Below are 22,369 nucleotides of genomic sequence, written 5' to 3'. Positions count from 1 at the left end.
TAAGGCCAGCCTCACTGTGATGGAGAGAGTTTTATTCACAGGATCTGCTTGCCATCAGAGAAATTGTAAAATGGCTGAGGCTACAGAGAAAACATGCAACATCCCCCTGGGGAACTACCAAACCTCCCATGCCAAATTAATTTTATATTCTTTTATCTAATAAAAATTACACCTTTCATCATAAAACACAGTCACCCTAACCAAAATCTAAATGTGTTGGAAACCCCATCCTGATATCAAGGGACTAATTTTGAAGGTCTGGTCCAATCAATCCCTTTTAATGTGTTTGTGCTAACAATTGACACTTTTTTCACTTTTCAAGAGTGCTTGTTTCATTACTCAACAAAAAATAATGCACTCCACTCCAGTCTACCCTATCAACCTCGTGGTAACATATCATTTTTCAAACTCCCTTTCCAACCTGCGGTATTTGTGCCCTGCTGTTTGCATTAGACCATTACATACACCGCTCCCAAATTTTGACGTGCATCTTACAAATTTGCCTGGTGGTATGACAGAAATATCCTTTACTTTCTGTTATTTGCAGAGTGGATTAGTGAAACAGAGAGAGGAAGAGACAGAGAGTGGATCACGTTTACCCTTGAATAAGCAGGGTAAAAAGGGGAGGATGTCTGCTTCAGGAAATCACAAGACAGGACAAGGGAGGCTTGTTTTCTCCATCCTCTTTTTAAACAGCCTTATTCATGCTGCAACTCCTCCTCCATTCTGGTTCATTCAAGGGGATTCAATCTCCATTCTGGTCCCGTCACTGGCTTTGCCAATCAATTCCTCTCTCCCCTGTGTGGGGCCCTTAGTGTCCCTCTTTATTCTACAAAGTTCATAAGAATGGGGAGGCTTGTTCTCCTTATTTGTATTCTAAATCCCAATGAGGCAAGAGATCAGGGAAGAATGAAGCCTTTTGCAAGGTGACAGGTAGACTTGAGGGAATTAGAGTAGATATACTGTATTCCTAAATGATCCAGCCATCCATTGCTTGTGCATGACACCTGGTCACCAATATGTATTATTTATTTCCTGCATTATTTGAATTCTCTCCGAACTGTTATCAGCATGACTGCCTCAGAGCAAATTCATTCCCAGTGATACAGGTAAAAGCACATAGTGAAGGAAAACCTTTCACCTAGGGTTGTGCATGGCTGGCGGCCTAAAAATGCATTTTTATACTACTCTGGGTTATTTTAACTTAGTTCGTATTAATATGATTTTATTTGGACGCAAAAGGTTATGTGAGAGTGATGCAAGGGAATGACAGAATGAGGAGAGTGAGCAGAGTTGCATCTAAATATGCCAAACTGGTGTCATCTGAGTTCTGAGAATTATTATTGCACAGCTCACAGCCATGTCTGAAAAGGCGTGGTAATGGTCTGCCACTTGCAATTGCTGGGAAGCAACAGAGGAATGGGAAGGCCAGCCATGGCTAACTTCATTTGTACTGGATTCTCCTCCCCACCCCAACCCCCTAAGTCTCTCGCCTTAGTCCTGTTGTGTCTTTAAAAAGGACTGCAGTGGCACCCTGACCTTCAGAAAACATGGCTGAGCAAGCAACACTCCTGTTTGATAATTAAATTCTCTGGTTGGTCAGCAACCAATCAGCTCGGCTTGGGGATCAATGGCTGATTTTAAAGAGCAAACTAATTCACTAATGGTTAGAGTTATTCCAATTTACCTGGCTGCTGAATTATTGTGTCCAAATCTATTCTGGGAGGGGAAGGATCAATGCGAGCCGGGGAGAGGAGCGCCAGCGGGGAGTTGGTTGCATCTGTCATGTGAAGCGGTGCGAGGATTTGCTGCGAGGTTTATTTGATAGCTGCCCAGTTGAAGAGCAAGATCGTGGGGGCGGTTTATGAGATGGTTTTAAACAAGCACTGTCTCTGTCATAAAGCAAACTAATTAATAAGGTTTCAGACTAAGCAGGAGAGCAAACACTGTGGGTGGTAAAGGTAGAAGGTTTTTGGTCATGTGATTCAGATAAATGACGCACATTGGCCAACTGAAGGGCAATTGAATTGAGCATGAAATAAAAATGAAATTAATTTGCTTCATGGTGGATTCTGCAGCAAGGGAAACATTGTGACACTTGAATTTTTTATTTTTTTCCCAGGCACATTTTTCTCTTCAATCTGTTATTTTAATAAAGAGAGCTCACCTTTTCATTAATGTAACGGAAGAGCTGAACTGATTATCAGAGACATATGTCTCTTAAAAACATTAAGTGAAAAACAGCATGGTGGCCTTGATTTACTCCAAGAGGAGAAGGTGTTTCGAGCTGATAGGGAAAACAGAAGCTCTCCACCTCTTTTGGCCAGCGTCAGAGTCTCAGCAAAGAGAATGAGATGCTAGCTAGAAAAGGCACGCCATTTGTCACCACATCCACCACTGCTCCTTTATGCTACTGTGGCTGCGTTACAGATGAAGATTGATCATTTGTCAACTCGCAAATTGGCTTTCAAGTGCTTTCTCTAATTACTCTGTGGTTTTATTGATGAGAAACCACTGACTGCTTTCCTTCGATTTACCTCGCTGGGCACAGTCTTTGTTTTGAATATGTCGTCTCTCACCTTTCTTTCCAAAGGCAATACAGGGTCAAGTAAAATGGGTCTAAAATGCTCCAACCTTAACCCGATTTTGCATGCTACCGCTTGTTCTAACGTTCCACTGAAACAATGTAAGCTTAAAGGTAAAAATGGCAGAGCGAATTCCATTCCCTTAGCTGGTCACACTCAAAATGCACCCAGAGGAGCCCCTGACATGAATCAGAGGCTGAATAGGAGTTGCTGGGAGGATGTAAATGACACTGTTCGCACGCTAGTTCCTCCTTGCTCATGCATGTAAATGTCAAGTGATGTTATCCACTGTGTGGTTTCCACTGACTGGACTCCAAAGGTCTAGACCGAAAGAAGGGATGAACAGGGAAAAAAGGAATGTCTCCGAGGGAGCCTAAATGCGTTTATCTCGTAGGGAGCACATATAGTACAAATGTCTGTAAGATAAGTATAATATAAATAGACCCAGGGTGCTGTCCTGCTTTTCTCTGAAGTGTCTGCACGCATGCACATTCATTTTTTTGTTGCATTTTCAACTATGCATTCAATAAAACCACAACAGGCATTTAATGAGCCTGCAGTGAAGCTCACATCAGGACCCGTTCCTTCCCCTATTTTTTTTTTTTTTTTCGACCTTAATTACCAGCAGAATTAAACAGCAGATCCTCCTTCCTCTTTTCTCCCTTCTGTGACTGATCTGTCATAATTGCTTGTGTCTGTAACATTTTATTCAAATCTCACTATCAGCGCCACGGGCTGGGGTGTGATGAAGTGTTGTTGCGAGGCAACTGTGAGACTGCAATTGGATTGCAGAGCTGCATTTTATTTTAGAAAGACATATGTGAGGAAAGTATCACCTTATCAGGGTGAGGACTTGATTTGCTCATCCTATTTCATTATCTGAAGAACAGTACTATGGTAGGGAAAAGAAATGTTGCTCCTTTTCCCATCCTGGATTTTATCAGCTTGTGCACAAGATGAAACTCGAACAGAACAATGTGTTTCTCTCAGACTCGTCCCTCCCCACTTGCACTCCTAACGACCATCAATTTCCACTGCCAGATGTTTATATATCACAGGGAAAAAAAAGTCTGTGGAGAAAAAGGGAAGGATAAAGGAAAATGTTTTGCCAGCACATTTCTGAGAGTTAATGCTGCTTCACCTAACCTTTTCATGACAACCTTACAGTTTTACCCAGTTTTAAGGAGGGGGTGGTTCTCTGACAGAAATACATAACAGCTGCTGCCCTCTCAAGGGACTGGACCACTGGCATTATGTGGAGAGAGGTTTTGTCCAGCTGCAGTGGGTTATTTTTGTTTCCCTTTGCTACCCCTCGTTTGCTCCCCACACTCTGATGCAATGCCATTCCTGAATTTACTGACCTCATTTTCTTCCCAATTTGATGTTTACTTCCCTATTCACCCTTTGACGAATTGCTAATCACGAGACTCTGGCAAGAGTTCCCTATCTGACCAACCGCCTTGCTCTCCGGCAGCAGAAGGAATGGGGTGTTCAGGCGATGGTCACTGCTCCTATTGTTCCTAATTCAAAGCCATAAATTTGTGAAATAGAAGCAAAGCAGAGGAGCAAGCACAGACTCAGTGGGCTCCATAAATCAGCAAAATCTGCAGAGACGCAGAACAGATGGTGGAAAAAAGAAAAAAAAAGTTCTCCCATCTCAATTCCTTGCAGATTAAGCATTGCAAAGCTTAACTGCTCCATATGACGTATGCTTTGTGTCAATACTGTTTATGAATATCAATAGTCTATGGGTGTTTTGTTCAGTGCCAGACTCAATCTCCCTCACAGTTAGAATGAACATACTCAACGTAATATCCTCTATTAACCTACTAATAAGTCAAAGAATCAAATAGAATACCTCCTCTTTGTTGTACTCAATACTACACCACATCTACAACATTCTGCAAAGAATTGGCCATTTATTTACTTGTGGTATCCAGTTGTATTGGATGCATCTGCCATTCAACCCTGGGAGCATTTTTAGTGATTACCCCGCAGTGCCAAGGACAATGACAATGAAGCGCCAAAAGGGATGGAAATCATTCTTTTGGACATATTTAGAGAGTTTGTCACTGTCTAATTAAAGATGCAAATAGGATTAGACAGTAGTTCTGAAAGATATATCTCTGTGCAATTCAATTATGGTTAAAAAAAACAACAACAAAAAAACAAAACAAATGGAGGTCACAGCTTTTATCATTCAAGTTTTTTTTTGTTTTTTTTTTCAGCAAATGTTATCATGTCATGTCTTTTACTGACTTCGATTGAAAGCTTCAAATCAGGATAGTGTCTTTGTATCTTAGAAGAGAGATTAAAAGGGTGCAGCTATGGGGAGATGCTCTGTCATATAGCATATACACAAGCACGCTCACATGCACACATACAGTCAAAGAGTACATAGATCCACGTGCGCAAAGGCATCCTGAGCAGACATTTCCAGGCCTGATATGACTAAAGGGATTGTGATTTTTTTGCTGAGAAAAGCTTTTTTCTTTTCGGCACCATATTTCATCTCCTCTTCTTGGGAGGTTATCGTTCGCAAAAATGTGCCCTTGATATGGGTTATAGCAGCCAACTTGTACCCATTCCCCATGTTAAGATTGAAAATAGAGTGCTCTTGACCTCATGCCTTTTAAATTCCTCCACAGTCGCCGTATTCCTCCCCTAAGCTGCCCTCTTTTTATACCATTGCTCAGAGGTTTTTGCCACAAGGCTAGCATTTTCATTTCCCATGCTCCAGGGTTTCTTTGGCCTCCTTCCTTACCAAATGGACATAAACTGAGTCGAAGTCATCTGTGGCGATGAGCTCAGAGTAAAACCTCAACACATAATGGCCAATAACAACATGCCTTTAGCTGCTTAATAATTTACAGGCCAATTTTTCCAAACTTGTGCTATGAGCCACAGAGGACCAGGGGTGATTTTCTAACGTCTTCCTCAAACTCTTATGTTCTAATAAAGACAGCGAATGCCTCTTTACCATTTAAAATTTAATGTTGTGTTTTTCATAGGTAATCCTTCCTTTCCCTCTGGTATAAAGCATTTACTATACTTCAAATATTAACTAAATCAAAGGATCGCAATGTGTCGAACTTTGACAATTTTTGAGTTCTGCACCCCCTGCTTACACAAAATGAACAGAGCAATCATTTACAGTACCTGTCCATATTACAGAGTTCACTGAGCTCTTTGTACACTTTATTACTGTACAATGCAATAATATTATTTGAAAATATTAGCAAAATATTGAAAAAAAACATGAAAGGAAAACAGATTGACGTGGATGGTCATAAGGGATGAAGGAAGAGAGGATTTGATGCAATGCCATGAAATGCTGTGAATCCTTAATGAATGAAGCTGCTGTTTCAGAGCTACCTTTCAGTTTGATGTTCAAACAATACATTTTTAGTGTAGTACTCACCGCAGGTATTAGAACCGACGAGTGGACAATATCCGAAATTGTTATCATCAAAAAACATGTACCGGTAGTATTCTGATGCTGCCATACTGTGCCATCATTCAATTTACAAGCCTTGTTCAAGCAGCCAGAATGAACTAACAGAAAAGATTGTTCTGATGGTGGGTTTGTATAGATGATAAAAAGGCAGGTAGCAAAGTCCAGTTCCCCAACTTTCTAATTTTATAGACTTGATTTAGGTTAGTTGATTTTTATTTTTATTTTCTTTTGGTCTGTTTTACTGTAACTGTTTTCCATCAGTGCAATTATTGCTGTGAAACGCCACCAAATGCAGATGAGTCAACCTTTACATTTTTTTATTTTCATGGCTGGTTGCTAGTGTGCTCTAATTACTGTTGAGATGTTTTTAAGTTGGCAAGCTAGCGTGTGGACTCTAGGGTGTATATTTGGAGTGCTGGTTAATTTCCTGTTAATATTAAGCATTTGCTCGTGTGAGTGTGCATTCTCCTTAGTAGGCGCAGGGTGGCCATGAGAGATCAAAGACTGTTTCCTGGAATTTTATTTATTTTTTTTTTTCATGAGAGAAAATGAGGAGAAAACTTGCACCAGTTTAATGCGATATTATGCTGTTCTGCGAAATGATGCCTAAGTGATTGTCCCAGTAGGAGAACTATCTTTGTTTGGTCCTATTTTATGACAAGACTCTGGCTTGGTGGAATCATTGTTTCAGCACAATCTGTGTGTGTGTGTGTGTGTGTGTGTGTGTGTTTGTGTGTGTGTGTGTGTGTGTGTGAATAAGGTTGGCAAGATTGTTTTTGTGCTAATGTGGCAAAAAGCCACTGCAGACATTGAGAAGCAGTGAGCCTCAGAAGCAGTTCAACGGGTTAATAAAGAGTGAGCTGATTAGCGATTAGCTCCCATGTGGGCAAGAGAGAAGGAGCAAATTTTCGGCTTACTTGATTGGATGATGAACTAAGAGGAGGTCGCCTCTTGAATATTAAACCGATAGGGTAAAGGAGGGAGGTGGGAATGAAAGGGTGGTAGAAAAGAGGCATGGCTTAGAAGGAGTAATGAATGAAACAGTAGCCTAGAGGTGAAAGAATTAAAAATGAAGTAGTCTTCCTTATTAAACTTTCGCTAAGCTCAATTACAGTGATAACTGACAAAGATGACAAAGACTTGTCTGTTGCACCATCCGCACAACGGAACACTGGGACAGAGCATCAAAGTACAAGCACATTTTGTGGAATCTCTCCTGAGCTCAAGAACACATTGGCAGAATAAAATCTGATGTGACTATCCCTTTCTCTTTTAAATGTGATCTGTTTTCAGAACTACTGTTCCTTGCATGTAGCCAGACTGTTATCCAGCCAAAGGCTACTGCCATTGCACTTTTTTTCTGCTCACCACTGTGACTTGAATATGCCGCGTTGCCTCTTCTCTGTCCTACATCGGTGTCACATCGCTGTGCTGAGTGTGCAAACACACTGGAGAGGATGCTGCTCAGGGTAGCTTCACCTGGACTGGCCTCTCCATCATTAAAACTAACAACACCAGCTCCAACAGCAGGGCAGCACGGAGGTCTCTGGGGATGGTACATGCATATGTGTGTGTATGTGTGTGTGCGTGTCCTTTGTCAACATGTGCGTGCATATGTAAAAACATACTATCCCTTGTCCCCTAAGATTCAATCAATGTTATGCTCTGCGCAAAATATGGTACAGAGTACATGTATTTATCTGGTTGAGTGAGCAGAGATACAGGATCAATAAACAGGATCAATACAGCACATATTGGTAATGTGTCATATTTTACAGAAGACTACACATATACTAATAACCACATGGGTCAGCGATGGTAAGACTACACAACAGTATGAAAATTAGGTCATTGTCTCATGAATACACAATTTCTAATCATTGCAAGAGTAATTCTATTAGAATAATGATCATGTTATCCATTCAGTTGAACCATCTACTTTGCAAAACTCTGTTGCCAAGTCCAGTCCTGAGGCCAGTTCCTTAGTTAAGGAGACTGTCAGGTGCTCTCACAACATTCAGAGCCAGAGAAAACAGGAGCATTTTGGACAAAAACCCATGCAAACACAGAGAAAACTGAAACTCCACACGTAGAAGACCAGAGACAAGATTCAAATGCAGCAACTTCTTACGGTGACGCAACAGTGCTACCCACCAGGTAACCATGCTGCAAAATGTATTTTCACCACACAGCAAATCTCTAACAAGCTTCATATTAAACCACGGCAACTTTAACATCACAGCGGAATACCCACAACATTGCAGCAATACATCCATAATTGATTTGTGGGGAATTAAACATAGCAGAACATGTTCGCAGTAAGTCACAGTGTACAGTGGCTGATTAAATCATATATGAGATGTTTCTGTATTTACACTGCGCACCGTACATCTTCTCTCAGTCAGCACTCTGTCAGCAGTTTGATTCAAACACAAATCTGACGGAAACACAAATCACTTCCCCGTCTAGCTCAGGTGTGCTCGTCAGATTGTGCAGGGCTTTCGTACTAAAGCGGCATTTCAGTGTAATGAATAGGCCCACTATAGGCTGATTTGTGATTCTTTATTCATAGTTCAAACACTTGTGATCTGTGTGTCTGTCTGTCTGTCTTCTCTGCATAAAGAATAGCGTATAGGCCTGATGGAAATAATCTTGGCACTAGGTGATTTTGTTTTACTGTGTTAATGGAGTGAGGTGCCAGGTTGGCACTGCGTGCTGTTCAGGAAACAAATTATTCATGTTAAGAGATTCAATGAATGTGTGTTTCCAATGCCTCTGCTTTTCTGATAGAAGGCAACAAGTGTGTCACCAACTGAAGTGCTACAGAATTAATGAAATTGGGAATATTTTGATGTATTATTTCTAGCACGTGGATTGCACGTACTGGGGTATCCAGTTACCCAATTAAAGACACAGACAGAAGGAACTGTATCTGTTTGGCTTTGTGGGTTTGGATGTTGCCTGTCCATGGAAAGACTGAGAAAAAGGATTTTTTTTAAGCATTGGTTTTCAGTCTGTTTTCTTTTTTTTTTTTTTTTTTTTTTTTTTGCTGCCAGACATTGACTTGAGTTCAAATCAAAAGTAGCACTTAAACATAGCATTTGGCATCGCTTGCATCTCCATCAGCTGATTTATGTTATCTGATACATACATCCCAAAGCATAATATAATTACACCCAGCATTTTCTTGATTGTGTTTTACTCAGTGTAAAGCAAGCCCAGGGGGAGCAGCATAAAGGACCTGTTCTGCTTTACAGCTGAATTTCACACCATTGCAGTTGTTTTAGTTTATCTAAAAAAATAGTTCATGTGTCCTCTGGCAAGTCTTTCTTTTTTTTCTTTTTTAATAGAAGAAAAGCTTACCAAAGATTCCCTAGATGGTCTCCTTCACCCCACTTCTGTACACGACCTCTTGACTTTTGAAGACCAGTTCAATAATTGTCTCCCACTACTACCTCAAACTCCATCTCTTGTCGACAACCTTCTCCCCTGATTCACGTACCCCTGTACTCACCATCTCTGCCACCCCAACTCCCTTTAAACAGGATCAGGATAGAGGCCCCCTCCAATTTCTCTGCACCTCTAATAGGCACTTCCTTGTGTTACATGATCACCGGGTGTCAAGATTAAAGAATGGCTACTGCTTCCCAGGGCAGCCATAGATGGGAGACAGAGAAAATAGCACTCCATAATTACTGATAAATCGAGCACACTGCCTCTTCTCCTTCCACTTCCTCCCTATCCACCTGGCCCTGATGTCAATGTGAGGGGCTGAGCAAGTTAAGCTGGGAAAAAAGTTGACCACGCCAGCCACTTTTTTTTTTTTTTTGCACTGCTGATATTGCAGTTAAGTTCAGGCAATTCAGGGCCAATTGACTGACTTGGAGCTTTTATTCACCCTCCAATCGTCTCCTCTTTGAAGTGCGACTCACAGTACTAGGCTCGCACAAGGCAGCTGCAGCCAGCGCACAATGGCACAATCTCATACTGCAGCAAAACTACACCGCACGACATACTCTACCTAATGCAGGTAAACTGCTATTATAAACATATAACAGTACAGGTCTTGCCTTCAGGCTCTGACAGGGTTATCATCTACAGAGGATGATGGATGCACAACAGAGCAAGCGCTCCTCTCTCCTGAACACTACACATCTGCAGTGTAAGGGACAATGGCTGGCACAAGTGGTAAAGAATGGCCAGCTGGCTCTATTTCCTCCCTCCATCAGGCAATCACGAGAGGTGGCCAGGTGGCAACCCACTGCCATTGTTTATTAGTAATCCCAACAGCCTCGACGGAAACCAAAGTGGAGGTGAATGGAGTCCAACAGTGCGTGAAAGCCTCCGCTGCCGTGAAACTGTTTTGGTCTATCCTGTCAGAAAGGAGAAGTCAGCAAGGGACCAGATGGTGATGAGGATCTGGATATTCCCATCACACACAGTCTACATGTGAAATAATAGGGTTAATATAGTGTGTTGTATATGTGCCACAAAGCTTCTTCTGGGTCAGTTTGGATGAGCTAAACCAGGTATAGAAAATGGGCAATATGTGTGTATTGTATGATAACCAAACTGAATTGCCATCTCATTTCACTTCATTCAGCTTGTCATTGTGTTCATGCAAGCCAATTTCTGATTGGGTTTTGTTTTGCCCTAACCAATCAGTTATGAGTGGCACTTTGCACCCCACCGATGTCATTTTCCATTATAGCCGAAACTGAGTAACCTGTTCCCAGGCACATTTTTCATTACAATCCAAGAAACATGTCGATTTAACAATTTACTTAAGTCAACTTATTAACTTCCATGTTGCCATTTTGTGTCCATATTTCTGTCCATGGTGAAGCAAGCTACCTAGCTATGTAGGAAGATGATGCCTCCATTTTCAATCCCACCTACAAAAACACTGCTCGATCACTTTTTCCAAACAGATGTCACTGAGAACCAGAACACCACAGCACCAGAACTTCATGAATCCAGATGTCTGGAACGAGGCAAGATGTTCAAGACATCTACATCTACACACAAGACTCTATGTCTTTTCAACCGTGCCAGGCTTCACCAAACATACGGTAGCTTGTGTTTAACGAAACTGTCATGGTTGAAAATCCATTTTCTTTTCTTAGAATTAAAAGCTAGCTCATGTAACTGGCCTAAAAAGTACTTACACTGGCAATTTAACTTAGATTTCAATCTGAAGTTGTCTCCCATTCTTGCACTGACCCTCTTCATTGCTATCGATTTTATGCCATGTGAAAAGCTGTGCAATGGATCTGGGGAAAATATGACACTGAAAAGAGCAGCAGCCATCTTGAAGCATATTTCCTGTTATATACACGTTGACCTGAGTGTTAAGGACTTTCATGGTCAGAGCAAAAGATACAATTTAAAACGAGGTGAGAAGAATTAAGAAATTTACTTAAAACTGTAAAAATGTGTTTGGAATCTGGTATTTAGTCGAGATTGTCCTGTAGATTTGTTCCGACTGTGTGTTTTTTATTCATTTCATTTCATTTTGTCTACTTTACCAGTTCTCTGGCCACTGTTCCCTCTCGACTGTTAAATATGCAATGTGTGATCCTCTTTTTCAGAAACCATGCTGGCAGTTGACCTAACCCTCTTTCCTGCAAACTATGAGCGCTTTTGTAGATTGACCTTTTTAATCCTGGATTTTTTGTTTTTTGTTTTTTTTTCATAAAACATTTAATAACACAGTCGATATTCTTTAGGGGTGAAAATAATATCTTTGTATTAAGTGTCATACAATGAGACTGATTTTTTTTCTCTGCAGTGTCCCAAAATTTTACCAGGGATTCATTAGCATTATAGAATGTGGCTTTTCAATAGATTTCTTTAATAGAGCTGGTTTAAAGTAAGCAGTTCCATCTGCTTCAGCATTGGTGACCTTCTGGCTTCATCTTCAGTGGACAATGCAGACAAAAAAATCTTAGATAATCTGGAAACACAACAGCAGAACCCACAGACCACATCCATCCATCTTTGGTTACATTTGTTACATGTTAGTTTCATAGTAATTCCATAATTTCACTGACTCCTTTCAAAGCGCATACAACTTTAATAACTTAAAGACACACATGAGCTGTGTCACAAGCAGAGGCCCTCAAGCTGGTCGCTTTTTAATATGTTGTAAACATGCAATAACCAACAGAAATCGGTTGTTGCTATCAAACCTATGTATACTGATGCTGTGTTTACATTCTATGCATGCATAGTTTAAGTATAACCTTAAACACAGAATTTAAAACACTAACCAAAACCAAAAGAGTATTTAGGGGACAGGCAACAACAGCAACAGTGGAGCCTGAAAGCAATTTCATATTTTAGTCATTACCTTTTAATCATATTCTTCATCCTGAGGCAAATCTAGTTTATATTCAATACTATACAGAACAATATTACAGCCTTCAGGTGAAAATTTGCCTTTAAAACACAAGTCGTCATGAAAATCCAGCTGCAGCAGTTGAATACACATCATTTAAAAGGAGAGGTCACTCTAAAACTAAATTTTTTCCTCGTCATTCATTCACTGAATCAATTAAATAATAATAATAATAACTGCGTGAATGATAAGTATAAATTAAGCTGCACAAATAAAGGAACACTGGTTGAAGATGTGATAAAAGGTTATAAGAGTTACTATGGCAACAGCCCTGAAGGCAATGTTAAATGATCACAGATATGCATGAATCGCTACTCAATCAATGTTCCTCAGGTTATATGTGACAGGACGCAGTGCTTAGGCAGTAAAGCTAACATACTAGGAATGCAAATGTACGAATGGTTCACCCATTGGGATATGTAGGATTGACATCAGTGAACATGAAGGAGCTATGTTTAGAATTCTAATTAATATACACGTCTGCTGTCATGGCAGATTTTCAGCTTCAGCCATTCAAAAGATGCTCAAAGTGCTAGAGAAACACACACTCACTCACACACACACATACACACACACACACACACACACACACACACACTCATGTATACTGGCACCAGCAAGGTCAGGTACATAAAAAAAAAGAAAATCTATAGGTTTGTACTTCTGTGGAAGTGCTGTGTCAGGTCATTCCAGGTGCTCCTTCTGGAGCCAGAAGTACAATACCTAAAACAGCAGTAAAGTTGTTGAGGGAAAAGAATGTTGAACTAATCAACTGTATCTCCGACAAACTGTGTCTATTTTGCATTAGCATTAGCATTTTATGGGAAACACACTGGTGCCTTGATTATGTTTTCCTTCCACAATTTATTACTGTTTTGTGCTGCAAATATCCACAAAACATTCACTGTCATTTTACAAGAACAGCCACTCCTGCAGTTAAAGCATGGTTAATGTGGTTAGAGATAAATGTGCAGTCAACTCAAACCACAGGGTTAAAGTTGGAAAAAGAACAGATTGTATTTCAACATAAAGTTTTCGACACTGAGTATTGGCATAAAATGACATGCATTTCAGTTCCTGTGACATAAACACAACTTAAAATGGAAGTGTTCTGTACGAAAAACATATTGCATCACCATATGGACTTTTAAAAATAATTTTGCTGTTGAAGCGTTAAATAATGACCATAGTGAACATGAGGGTCATGATTGCCACTCATGTTATTTTGCAATTGTTTTATTGATATGATCCTGACTATTGTCACAAAATCCAGTTTGTGGTAAGACAAAGTACATTCAAAACAGGGTGTAGAGCAGGCCAAAAAAAAAAAAAAACTTCCACAGGTTCTGGATCAAAAATAAAACTAAAGGCAAGAATCAGACAAAAGATCTGCACACTGTGCTAACTGCTTCCACTCATTAAAAATGAGCAGCGTTTCCATCTACCAGAGATCTTTGTCAAATAAAAAGAAAAAAGAGTAAGATAAATTCAAATAATTTGTTGCTGCAGCTTGCAATCAGACATATACCTCACAATTAGATACCAGGTGAGATCACAAATTGCTAATACTAATAGTAATAGTAATACTAATAGACCAAACACATATGCTGTACACATATGCTGATCCAATATATATATATATTTTTTATTGCAATAAGATTATAGACCAAAGCTATAACTGTGGAGCTAATGTATGTATCCACAGCAGCTTAGTCAGATAAGAAAGCTTTGACTACACTCGACAATATTTTTCCACTCCAGTTTGATTTTTCAAATCAGATCAGTCATTTGCTCTTGCTGCCCTGAGCTGCAATATGGGTCAGTGATGCTGGGAGCCACTAGCAAGAGCCAACAGTGCATTGACTCACCAACATCACATCGGTCACGGGTCAGTCTATGAATCTCCTCTCTCTCCCAAATGACTGCTCTGCTGTTTAATTTTTCAAAATTGGGACATACTGTATGGACTGAAAATAGCAGCTTCTCATCTCTTCCTGGCTTCATATGATAAGTCCCAGAACTGTTTGAAATGTTTTAGCAAATGTTTCTCTATTCTTAAAGAATAATTGAGGGTACCTAAAATATTCCAGCAGGGAGTGCTTCTCGTTTGCTAGTCAGCACTAGGAAGATTGGAAAAGATTAAAACCTTCTCTGTGAGAGGCCTAATTAAAATTTTTCAGAAAGATTATCTTCCCATGATTGTTCACATCTCAAAATGTGGCTTTTTGCACAGGCACACTCTTAGCAGACTCACAGAAATGAGCAAAATTTTAGGTTTGTTTATAACAGTCGAGGCCAGAATTTGACTAACAATAAATAACTTCACAAGTTTTTGAATCAATTCCAAAGAGAGTTTGCACTCAGAAGGTGAATGGCTATATTTGCATGCATGCAATAGGGCCCTCACTGCTAACGACTGGAAGAAAGGCAGACATCCACAATAACTCTGAGCTGCTACAACCAACCAGTTGGATGTGTGCCACAGAAGAGTAAAGTTTGAACACCAACTTTGTAAATGCTAGAAGCAAATTTTTCACACAAGCTTCCTAAAGTGGATCGTGTATGTTTTATTGCGTCAGAAGAATGTGCTTGGATGTTGAGTGGATCCTGATCATAATGCCTAGAAAATAAACTAGAGGAACATGGGTTGGGGTTTTGTTAAACCTCTATACAGAATGATGAGTTGGGCACGTGATGAATGTGTAACTAATTTACGATGTACATTGGCCGACATAGGCAGCAATGTCTGCATTAATAGATAATTGTGGCCACTTGAGGGCAGTGCTACAAGTAAACAATGACTTATTTACACACTAAGCAGACACTGAGCAGTGCTGGCATTTGTATTTGTGTCCATTTAGGGAATGCATCCACTCTTCTAGCTCTGTTATGGTCTCCAGTTCGTGAAAGAAATATCGTCTGGCTGTGTTACACCAGTTCATCACAAACTTTGACTGTTGGCCATTAAGTGCTGGGCAGGTAACATACAGTGGGTTTATCTTTTTTTTTTTTTTTTTCCTGAAAACAGCCTGCTCCATCTGTGATGATGTATTTATGAGCAGCTAGAGTGTGCAAGAACATTAAAGTTGCGGGCCCTAAAACCGAAGCAAGGACCTGAGTAGAACTGCTGGGATTGGTTGTAATTCTCTATGGGTTCATCACTATTGGTAATCCCTTTTATATAATGCTTTGTCATTTGTTAATATAGAAATACTAATTAAAGCAGCTTTAACAGCACTTTAATGATGCTTTACTGCAGCTGCCATAGGTGGATATACAGGTGGAAGTTTTAGTTTCTTAGGTTTAAGGTACAATAAAGATGTCGGAAATATCAACATAATATGCTGATATAGAACATAATTCATACAGTATTATATTTCCCCAAAGTGTCTTTATACCATGGTTACCCATAAAATTACCAAACAGATGCCAAATGGTCAAACTGGAGTCCTACCATATTTTACAACTGAGAAGACTTATTTAATAGCAACTTCTAGACTGGATTGAATCAAAGTATACTGCTGGAGGGAACATGGGAGGCAACAGGGAAGCAAACAAGGTTAAAGGTTCTGTGTGTGATTGCTGACCAGCGCAGACCTGTATCATTCAGTGTGACGTGAAAGACCACAGCAAATCAAAACATCTCTCTCCCTCACCTACTCACAGTAACACGGGGCGGAAAACTCACACAGATGTACAACCAGCGCTATCACCAAGCCAGCAAAGACCAAGGCAGTGTCAAGAAAGATGAATTGCTGTAGTTATTAGTGTGTTCTCAGTGTTATCATATTTTTTAAAGGAGTAATAACTGAACTCCTTGGCAGTGCTTAATGACACAGGGGTCAGGTCTGAGGATGCTCAATTTAGCATCACTTTTCTACCCAGCACCTCCTCCCTGGCAACCACAAAATGTAAGGTCATGATGCATAGTTTGCAGAGGAATGCGAGTACGTTAACCAAATATCCAAGGTCTGCTTTTGCACATTTGACCGCAAACGTCCTCAAAACAAGGTAGGGAGAATTTTTTTTTTTTTTTTTTTCCCAGTCACAAACCTTCAACAAGCACTGCTACATACTAGTCAAAATATGCCAGTCATGCCAGTATCATTTGGGTGATTGTTGATATTGTGATATTTGTTTTGTCTGCAATTTTAAACTCAAAACACACACACACACAGACGCACAAAAAAATTGCCAATTATAATCCATTACAAGGCTCTGCACAACTGCAGCTCCTGCAAATAAAGTTAATATTTAATCATTTTTACATAACATCACATCCAGGTTCTTTTAGGAACTGAAGGTGCATATATATTTGTCTAATGAATAATAGATTTCTGTTTGCTTGCTTACTTTTTATGTGCAATGAATTTCTTGGTTGTATTATAAAATGCTTAGGTTCACAAACGTTCAGACTGTGGTCTCCTGCTGTGAGAGAAGAAAGACTGGGATACAGAGAGAGACGAGCGAGAGAGGCCACTGCATTCAGATGCAGAGCTGTGTGGACTGAATGCCTAAATAGTTTATAACAATAAAATTATCCTTGTTGTGATGATTTTCTGAGCCCACTCTCTGCTCCCCCGAGGCTTCACACTGTGCCCAAATTTTGTGTCTGTAATAACTGACAAAGATGGCGAAGAGCGGTAGATCCCGCTATGAATTTCAAAGCATCCCTTCACCTTATCCGAATATAAGTCAGTGTCTTCCTACTGTTGAATGTATGTTCTGCACACAGAGGGAGATTTGCTTTGCATTGTGGAAAATTCCCGTATGCAACTGTTAATCAATGCTTACCATGGTTTAAATTTCATGATGTGCAAGAAGGCAATTAACTACTTGTGATCAGCTACCAACCCTTTAATTAAGAGCCTCGGGCTGAGGACTCTTTTTTTTTTTTTAAACATAATACTGTATGAGCAGGGTTAGGCCCATGTGGTCTTGCGGGACTGATAGCAGCAGCACACAGGTCAGACAGCCCCTAGTGGAGGTCAAATGATTCAGCTGCCTCTCCAAAATATTGTAAGGTCGCCTGCATTTCTGTGAGCTTTTGTCACATGTCATTATGTGACCCTGTTGTTTGTTTCTGATAAAAACAGATTCCTTTTTTTTCTTTTTTCAAACCTCTTGGGAGGCAGCCTTCTGGCCACTACAGCTGCAGCCAGCACCCACATAAAAACAATGCCGTGCCAGTACAGAAATACAAAGAGATAGACAGAGAGGAAGAGAGAGGTAGAGAGACACAGTGGGTTCTGCCAGTACAAGACTAGTACTGTTCTCTATCCCCGACAAAGACTGTTGGTAAATAATATCCATATCTATGCGCAATGGAGATGCAGCAGCACTGTGTGCATAGGGTGAATGCGTGAACTGTATCATCCCCTCCTTCTAATTAAGGTGATGGGTGCTTACTTCAGTGCATCTTAAGAATCACAGCCACACGCTTTGCACAGAATTCATCAGTAAGTTACACTGCCAAGGTCTGTCAAAGTCCCTCCGCTGCTGAAAGTTCTCTTTTCACTCCCTGAAAGCATCATCTACATCAGGTCATCTAAAGCCGTGACACAAATACAGTTTTAAGCTACTGCTGGCATTTTCATTTTGGCAATGTCATGTGGAACGCTTTCCCTCAGAAAATGATTACATGTTGCCAGCATTTTGCCATTGAAAAGGCCACCAGATTGAATGAGGCATACTGAATGAGGCAGCTCTTCGTCTGCAATTTCCGCCGCCAGGGCAATTTTCTCCACTGCACATGTGGAGAAGACAGCAGAGCCATATCATGGCATGGATTGATTTGCTGTGAGTGTAATGTTAATTTCAAACAGTGAAGCTTAATTTTGAAGTTCAAATTCGGTGTTGGAGGATTATTCACAGTTGGTGCAGCACAGACAGTTTCTTGTTCTTTAAAGGCTAATCTAAACAGTGTTTCAGTCAGACTGAGATGATGTGTTGTTCATTGTGGCCTATTCAAATGTTCTGAAATGAGGCAAATGTTTCACACTCTAAACCTGGCAATCGTGAAAGCATAAAGTGCATTTATTTCTGGATATATTTCTTAATTCTACACAAGTGTAGCTAATTAGCCCAGAAAGAGAAACAATGACGAACAAAACAAAAAAAAACAGCAGTGGCAGATGAATGCTTCCGGACCAATTTCAAACTGAAGACGCTTCTCTAATTTCATAGAGTTGGTATCAGTATCATACACAATTATCTTGCCTTGAGCCACATAATGACACCTAGTGTAAAAGAGCATGAGCTCCCCTCACAGTTAGTCAGTGGAACAGCAATCAAAGCAACTTCAGGGAACACGGAACGGCAACTTTGCCTCAGTGGTGACACACTCTCACACACACACACACACACACACACACACACACACAGCAAAATAAGCATATACGTGCTCGCTTTCATGTACGCGCACAAAACAGACCAGCACATAGCCTCCACATAAACACTGATCCAGCTGACTATCTGCTTTCACGGAATTCATTACAGGCAGCAATTCATCCATAACATGGAATCTAGAAAAAAAAAAATAATAATAATAACAGGAAGCATGACCGCAACTCATTCCATATCCAATATCCAAGCTGGGACGACACTCACTTTTAGTTAATGGATCGTGCAGTTTCCGGAGTGAATTGATCAACATGGATGTAAAAAAAAAAAAAAAAAAAAAAAGCCACGACTGGACTGCAAACGGAATTAGCGTAAATACAAATATTGATGCCGACTGTACAGCGATCTGCAGGCCTCCTAATACACCTTCACTCTGAACGTTGCCTCTGTGGTGCCATTCAGCGAAGCCGCGGCAGGTCTGCGTAATGTGCGAACCCCAAATTCTGATCATTGTTTCTCTCAGTGTTTTAATGCTCCTTTATACATCCGCACTTCTGCAGCATCACCTCGGGAAGAGGCTGCCACACACCGCGCAGGGGGGAAGAATGATGTGCAGTTGAACGCACATAATCGAGAGGAATAACTCGTTTGGAGAATGTTTGGAAGGTGATGTGTTTGTAAGACTCTAAGTCGCATGATATCATTTTTGATAGCCACGGAGCGCTCCGTCGACGTTCAGTCCGGGCGGAGCGAGAGAGGACTTGCAGACCGGCTGTGTGTTATAAAAGGTAGCTTCACAGTGAGGAAAAAAAAAAAAAAGCCTCCATCCTGCAAAGGACACCACCGGCCACCTCAGTAACATGCTGACCACGCAACATCGCCATAATTGTGCCATAATATAGCCCTGCCTACCCAACCACTACCTCGTGGTCAGTGATACGCAGAGAAAAAAATATATATAATACATAAATGTATATATCTATATATGTGTAGGCTATATATAAGGATACCTTCAAATTATGTGAGAGGTCCAAGCCGCACTTACCTAAAACTGACTCTCCCCTCTTAGCTGTATTTGTGGTCCAAGATTTGTTAGTTCTCTAGCCAACAACTTCTGCTGGAGCATATGTATCCAGTGCTCATGCTGGTGGCTCAGTCGGTGATGTTGGATTGCGGATGATTTGGCAATCCTTTTCATGCTCAAGGGAAAAAAATCCTTCGTTTCGGCGTGGTCTCGGGCATTGGCGCGCAGAGGAATAAAGTAATGAAGTCCGTCAGGAGGGAAAGGAGAAAAGGGAGCTCTGAATGGGAGATTTATGCCGACGTGTTTGAAACTGTTCTGCTCTCTTTTTTTTTTTCTCACCGTAGGAGCCGTTTGCGGGTGGAGAGGTGTGGGATGGATATCTAGGAAGGGAGGCTGGGATGCACAGACTGAGGGCGAGAAAGGGGAGGTACAAAGAATACAGTCTCGTATTGTAGAGGACGGTCATGGCAGACAGTAAGGGGTGGGTCTGGACTGTATGAGGCGGAAGGCGAGGGAACTGAGGGTGGGTGAGGATAAGAAGCCGTGTCGTGACTTTTCTTTGCTGTTAGGTAAATATCTACACCAAGACTATGGGTTGACCACCACAGAGGGCTTGGCCTTTACTTATTAAGGGGGCAAAACTGAAAAAATCTAATATCTTAGGAATAGATAGGCTGTACTGTTTAACAGATATCAGAGATTTTAAGAAAACTGAAAACACAGCAAAGTGGGAAGGCGTTGAGTTGGTCAGAAGGTCCAACACTATGTCATATGTAGAGTGTGTACTTTGTATGAAATACGTTACTGTATGACTGTGTTCATGTAAACTTAGAATGACTTGCTGCGTAACTCTTTTAAAAATTCATCATAGCTGAGGGTCTGTGGAGCATTTTGCTCTACCTGAAAATGAAACACTGACGTTTGCTGTCCATGGTGCTGAAACTCAATGTAAAAAAAAAAAAAAGAAAATATGGTGATTGCTGTCCATGGTGCTGAAATTCAGTGTAAAGGTGAACATTTTGTGGTTGCTGTCCATGGTGCTGAAACGCTGTAAGAATGAAAATCAGGTGTTTGCTGTCCATGGTGCTGAAACTCAATATAAGAATGTAAATCTGGTGGTTGCTGTCCATGGTCCTGAAATTCAATGTTAGGGTGTAAATGTGGTGTTTCCTGTCCGTAATGCGGAAACTGAAGTATAAGTAAGAACTATACTTGTTATGTCACCTAAATATGTGACAGGTGTACTGCAGAATTCACTATGGGACATACATACAGAACATAAAAACGCTTGTTGAATGGCTTTATTGAGCCACTGGCCATGGCTCAATAAAACATTCCATGTGCTGAAGATTGATTCTAATATATTCTTAAATCTGACTATTTTAGCCCATAGACATAATTTGAATAAAGGGATTTTGTATTTCCTAACCACATCTTTTTTGCATTGTAAGGAAGTCTTTGAAAAAACATTACAGACAATGATGTAGGTAGCTCAAATTTAGAGAACATGTTTTTTAACAGTTAAATTAACTCAGAAACAAATTGTCAGACTTGTTAGGTAGTGGAGTTGTGTTTTCGGGGACCTGGGACCTCTGACATCAATATTTCTAAAACACTGACTACAACCCTGATGACTGAAACATCCTCACAGCAACATTGATCTGACAAAACTAAGGATTTGGAAAGATATTGAGTCTTGGTATGAGCACAATTTTGTGGAAATATTGCCTTAGACCTTAAGCTCAGCCTACATTGTTGTACTCTGTGTCTACTGTGGTAAACATAAAATCACAATAATATCAACTTGCACTACCCTTGATCATTTCATAGTTATAATAGCACATGGTTGCACATTCAAATTATATGAGTACCTGTCATAATTTAAGCAATTTGTGAATTATACATTCATCATCTAAATGTTGCTAAATGATATGCACACAACTAGCTTTATATTATCTTTGTCATTACAAACCATTTGCTTTACTTAGGGTGACAACCTTTCAAGGTGGCAATATCACAAGAATATTTTCTCCCTCAATTACAGTTGTAAATGATATAAATCCATATAAATCAAAATTAAACTAAAATAAACTAGCATTAGTAAAGTCCCAACAGAAGTTTGTAGTTTTGTACAAAAAGTATTGATAATAATAATAATAACAAAAATCACAATAATAACAATAATAATAATAGTTTTTATTACTATTATTATCATTATAAGTAGTAGTAGTGTTATTATCATATCACCATGTTGAGTTAGTTCCCAGAGCAAGTGTCTTCTTGAGAAGGTCGCAGTATAGTCTGAACAAATCTGTTGTTATCGATCTAAGAATGTAAAAGAATGAATACAACTGCAGACTGTCTCTTGCTATTAAATATTTACTTCAGTGTTGAGATGACAAAAATAACAAGTAGTGTGACAATTCCTTTCTATCCCTCTAAGTTAGTGTTTATATCTAATCGTAATACAGCCTGCTCTGTCTTTTAACTCTGGATACTTAAACAAGCCTGTACTGCTGAACCTCAGCCTCAAATGTGTGGAAGAATACTCAACTAAATAT

At 40.1% G+C, this 22,369-nt stretch overlaps 1 protein-coding gene across 1 annotated transcript in view; it reads right to left on the bottom strand.

Annotated features, from left to right (window-relative positions):
• Positions 1-20,224, bottom strand: part of brinp1 (bone morphogenetic protein/retinoic acid inducible neural-specific 1) — a 110,361-nt gene extending 90,137 nt beyond the window's left edge. The window contains exon 1 of the mRNA XM_071466269.1: positions 19,830-20,224. The gene's annotated coding sequence lies outside the window, so the exon portion shown is untranslated. The remainder of the gene's footprint in view (positions 1-19,829) is intronic.
• Positions 20,225-22,369: the final 2,145 nt, after the last annotated feature.

The sequence above is a fragment of the Trachinotus anak genome, unplaced genomic scaffold (genome assembly GCF_046630095.1).
Source record: "Trachinotus anak isolate AG129_WGS33_773 ecotype Australia unplaced genomic scaffold, CSIRO_AGI_Tana_v1 ptg000028l, whole genome shotgun sequence".
Taxonomy (NCBI): domain Eukaryota; kingdom Metazoa; phylum Chordata; class Actinopteri; order Carangiformes; family Carangidae; genus Trachinotus; species Trachinotus anak.
This window is presented reverse-complemented; position numbering and strand designations above follow the sequence as displayed.